Source organism: Lactuca virosa, chromosome 4 (genome assembly GCF_052849685.1).
Source record: "Lactuca virosa cultivar CGN04683 chromosome 4, Lactuca_virosa_CGN04683_v6, whole genome shotgun sequence".
NCBI lineage: Eukaryota > Viridiplantae > Streptophyta > Magnoliopsida > Asterales > Asteraceae > Lactuca > Lactuca virosa.
In genome coordinates this window covers 454159908-454165343 of record NC_136429.1, presented here as the reverse complement: position 1 = coordinate 454165343, position 5436 = coordinate 454159908, and the positions used below count along the sequence as shown (strand labels likewise).

Here is a 5436-nt window from a genome sequence, read left to right as displayed (position 1 = left end):
TGTATATATATATATATATATATATATATATATATATATATATATATATATATATATATATATAGCCGCGCAATGCAGCGGGGTTCGATTAGGGAGGGGGGTGAATAATTTTTTTATTTTGTTTTTTGTTTTTTGCTTTTTTTCGCAAATAATATCTTTCGGTCGTCGGGCGGCAAGTATTACTTCCTATAAAAATAAAAATAAAATTAGAAAGCATGCCATATCTAATATCATTTACCATCAAAGAAAATCTAAATTCCTTCAAGAAATCGCGCTTGTAAATTCTTTCCAAAAATATCTTTCAATAATTAAATATCTAGAAAATGAACTATTAGGGAGCAAACGGTGGATATTAAAACTTATGTCTATATAAATAGGTATACAATTTATTTTGCATTTGTCTAATGCTAGAACATAATGTAATTTGTAAAAATAAGTATGAACACGTTTACTCGCTACTCGATATTGTTCGGCTAACTGGGAAGTAGCAAGTACCCATCACCATTTGAAAAAAAATTAATCTACTTAAAATCATCTTCAATCAACCGCCAAAAGGTACAACCAATAAGAACCTTTCGAAACACGCTTTCATTACTTTAGCAAGTAAACGTGTTCGGTCCCTTTCGTAAACGGTGTCTGCAATAACCGTCATGAGCTTTCCAAGAGTTGATAGAATCCTTGGTAGCCGACATAGAGTGTGAAATACTAATCCTCAAGCGGTATCTAGAGAAACGCCAAACAAACAAATTAAATGAAAAGAAAAAAAACAAGACTAAACAATTACATCCAAATCGAAATAAAATCAAAGTTGCTACAATTTAGGTACCTTGAACAGTTTGAAGCCTTTTTATAATTATCACCAAGAATAAAATGTTTGTGTGGCTTGAATTAGTAAAGCATGATAAACTTGATCTACATTATCAATGCAAATTTCACCATTATGTGAACCAATGCAATTTCAGTAATATATAGAAAATACTGAAGAAGGAAAATGTACCTGTTTGCTTTATGATAAGCGTCTTGATGGTGGAAAATCAAGATGCTATAATAGGTTAGAGAATTAAATCAGGATGTTGTAATATGTAAACAATGATAGTGTAATGAAGATGCAAGATTAATCAAAAAGAAAATTGATTTTTATAAAAAAAAAAAAAAAAAGCAGAGGTACATACAATGATACAAATAGACATCGATGATGCTGATGATGTTGAAGAAGAGGAATAATCGAAGTTTATCAAACTAAAATAGAGTCATCAAATCACGATGTCATGACACTACAGTGAACATATAAACTGAAAAAACATCGAATAGGTTCCATAAGTAACTAAGTATAACTTTATGGAACAAAGAGGAGGATGTCCTATCATGTCCCATATGGACAATTATCTCTCCAAATCAGCTCAAGAATGCCATTAAGAACCAACCTATTTCCTTGTGTGGCAGATTTCAAATTAATTTACAATTAAACATGTGTGACATTTATAGAAATGAAATAAATTAGCAATTAAACATTTATTTTACAAATTCTTAAAACTTGCAAAACTTTTAGGTTAAAGAGAGTTGGGAATCCTGTTAAAATAGTGTCCGTCAACTTTTGTTTCTTCATTGCCTGCATAATGGATTTATAATGTTAACTACGTTTTTAAAAAGATCAAACTGTACAGAACATACACTAATATACCTTTCTTTTCAAGAAGCACAAAATCATATGTTCTCACATAGATGATATATATCATATTTTCATAATGTCATTCAACTCCTTCAAAATGATCAGCTACACCTGTCATATTTAAAGAAATCATAGAAAGAATGAATGTAAGGGAAACTTATAGGAAAATAACAATAACCTCACCAAAACCAACAAATGGACCTTCAGGGAATTTGATATTCAACATGGCTCATGTATGACTTGGTAGCGGTCGGTGTTGGAGAAGGAAGAGTAGGGGATTGGTTATGTAATTCCAAGCTTATGTAGAGCAACATAGCTGAAAACAAAGTTCTGTAATACAACGTACCAATTAGTTGAAAATATATTACTGAAAATAAGTGAAAAAGAGTGATGTAATTACCTAATTACGTTACAAAATTATGACTTTATACCTGTGAAAAAAGAAAGAATCCAAACATTCCCTTTGAGCAATAACAAACACCTGTATGATGTAATTACCTAATCAGGTTACCAGGAGAGTTGTTTTTTATGGTTACCAACGATATATGAGAGATAGGAGATGGCAGAGTTCGGAACAGAGGGTGAGGGTAACATTATCAGACATAGGGGAGGCGGAGCAACAGAGTGGGTAGCGGACACCGGTGGAGGTAGAAATGCAATTCCAGCGCCTCGATAATGAAGGGAGAACATTTGGGTGAGCACGTGAGGGTTGCTGGGGGAAGGGATGTCTGATGACCCTCTTATAGGTTGTAGAGGAGGCATGGATGGTAGCAACAATTGAAGATGGTGGCTGACTGGAGCTAGCTGTTGGTGGTGCGAGGGCGTAGAGTAGGTGGTGGTGGTGGAGAAAGAAACAGAGAACACCCGTTTGTGGTGGTAGTTTGTTGCTGGGGAAGTAGGCGGAGGACATCTAGGGTTTAAGAGGGCTTCAAGATGAGGAGTCGTATTTTACTTTTTGCTTTTTATAATGGAGAGGTTACAATACAATGGAGACGTTACAATCCAACTTGGATGGGATCTTTAACCTTAAAAGGGTTGTATAAGATGTAGTAACATTTGTACCTCTTGATTTTCAAGAAATGTGTAATATGTTTTATAATATGGTAAAGATATACACTCATAAAGGTAAATAAATCAATGAAAATGCATAAAAAATGAAAATAAAAAATGAAATAGATACCATTTTATTTTGGCTTTCTTACGCATAACAAAAATATACATAATAAAATCAAAGGCATCATTTTCTAAAAAAGAAAAACCTAAATAGAAAACTAAATGAAATTAAAGAAAACAATAAAAAGTTTAAAAGTTAGGTTAAAAAATAGGAAAAACCCTAGAAAAACCCATGTATTTTACCTCAATTCTTAAATCAACCTTGTATTAATTTTGTGCTCAATTTTTGTGTGGGTTACCTACGTGTGAATACAGACCAAACAAAGGTCTTTCTCTTCTCTTTTTCTTTGTATATCGAAATTAGTAGCAAAGGTTTAAAACCTTCTTTTCCTCTATTTTCATTCTGATTGCACAAGTGGTAATGATGATTGAAGTTCAGGTGGAAACCCACCTTCTTCCCCCATTTGAATCGACACGGGTATGAATGGCGACATACCGACCAAAGGCCCTTCTCTGCCCCATTTTTTTTTCTGTAAATCAAAGTCATTAGATTCTGATTTTCCTCTCTTAGTGTCTCTCTCTATACTTGATTATGATTTATGCATGTTTTGGTGATGATTAAAGTTCTGGTGGAAACCCACCTTCTTCCCCCATTTGAATCTAAATCGCAAGTCAACTCCAAAAGAAGCCCATCTTTCTTCCCACTATTTGAATCGATACAGATATGAAGGGTAATCCAGTGGTGGTGTTTGGCGGAGAGTGTGGAGAAGATGAAGGGTGATTCTCGATGATGATCGTAAGTATAGGCTTGTGGTGGTTGCATCGACTGATCGCAGTTGTGATCTCACTGGTTTACGACGGCTCGGTTATGTAGGTGTGGTGGTAGGGTTGTAGACTCGTTGTGTGTGAATTAAGATGATGAAGAAGTAGGTTTGATTTTTCCTTTTCTTTTTAGATGCGGAAGAGAAAGAGAGAAAAGAATGGGACATCGGTTATAGCTAAATAATAGGAAATTATCCCATAATTGTAATCAACCATATATCCTTCACTCAATGTAACGTATATTATCAATTTTCATTTTTAGGACATTACTTTACTCGATTGAAATATATGGAACTATTTTTTTAACCATTGATCTTGATATTGTGATGGTTTTGATTCGTTTTTGCATTCTCAACCTTTCAAGTATTATCTATATTACTTACCTACCTATCTATCTCTCTCTCTCTCTCTCTCTCTCTCTCTCTCTCTCTCTCTCTCTCCCAGGTATAATATTTAATTAAATTATATTCATATTGTCAGGGTAACTCGACGAGTTGGAGGCCCCAACTCCCCGAGTAGAGATTGAGATGGCCGCACGATTTTTAGAGTCTACTTGACGAGTTGGGGGGACCCGACTCGACGAGTAGGAGATGAGTGTGAAAACCCTAATTTTCAGGGTTTGCACCCTATTTAAAGGACCTTAAGTCCTTTACCCCGCCCCCCTCACCACCTTAACACGCTGAGAGAAACCCTAATCGAGCTATTATCATCTGTGAGAGAGAGAGAGAGAGAGAGAGAGAGAGAGAGAAAGACTAAAAGTGTGCGTTTTAGTGAATTCTTGGAAGGAGTTTGAGGAGCAAATGGCTTGGAACTTGAAGGAGCCCTTGGATCCGATATTGTTTCAGTGTTAGCTGCCATTTGGAGGTAAAAAAGGTATCACCTTGACCATTTGTTTGTTAGATCTCTTCACTAGGGAGTTTATGGCCATTTCCATCTTCTCTTTGAGTCCTTTAGTTGTTTGAGCATGCCTTGAAGATGAGACTTCATATCTGGACAATGTGAGGTCCATTAGGCCAAAAGATTCAAGTTTTATCAAGCTTTGGCCAACTTTCATGCCTTAAACCCTCTATTGAGCTTTGGGTTGGCAAACTTAGCCCTAGATGTCATGCATGAACGTAAAGTTTGCATCTTTACGTGTTATTTCAGCCTTGGGAGGCTAAATCTAGAGTATGGGGCCTTAGTTTTGCTTAAAAACGTCTGAATGAGAGAATGGACTGAAGGGAGTCGACGAGTTGGTGAGCCAACTCGACGAGCTGGTTCAGGTTTTTCCCCGATAGTCTGGACGCGTTATGAACTCAGCGAGTTGGTGAGACAACTCGGCGAGTTGAGTTGAACTTTCCCGATATTTTTCTGAGAACAGGAGGAACTCGACGAGTCGCATAGATGCACTTGACGAGTTGGGTCAACATGGACTGTTGACTCGAGTGTTGACTTCCGTTGACTTTTAGGGTTTGGTCAAGTTATGGATTATGGAGACCATAGAGGGGTAAAATGGTCTTCACCCTTTCCGAGAGTTAGAAAAAGGGGTTAGCTTAACATCTTTAGAGTTGTTGTTATAAAGTGTTAATTAGAGATGATTATGATATGTAGGCGGAGTCTAGACCGATCGTTGAGTACAAGGCCTACTTGCTTACGTACGAAGTGAGTCTTCTCACTATACTTACCTGAGTGGTAATATTGTGTGACCGGAGGGTCTTATTTGAGTTATTGACCGGAGGGTCCTATTTGAGTTACTGACCGGAGGGTCTTATGTGCTTATTCTGAGTTATGTAATATCATGCATTCTGTCTTTGTGATTTATGTTGTATATTATTTATGTGCATTATTGAGTT

The 5436-nt window shown here is 36.2% G+C and overlaps 1 long non-coding RNA gene across 3 annotated transcripts; it reads right to left on the bottom strand.

The window, feature by feature from the left end:
• Positions 1–350: 350 nt before the first annotated feature.
• On the bottom strand, positions 351–2736 carry LOC145109134 (uncharacterized). Of its 3 annotated transcripts, XR_013708789.1 has the most exons (6): positions 2101–2675; positions 1682–1999; positions 1173–1609; positions 998–1042; positions 827–912; positions 351–723 (listed from the first exon to the last, which is right to left on the bottom strand). It is a non-coding gene; the product is annotated as an uncharacterized LOC145109134 (long non-coding RNA). The 3 variants fall into 3 exon arrangements; XR_013708790.1 differs by having other exon boundaries at positions 998–1609; positions 2070–2736; XR_013708788.1 differs by having other exon boundaries at positions 998–1609; positions 2101–2731.
• Between the last annotated feature and the right edge of the window lie 2700 nt (positions 2737–5436).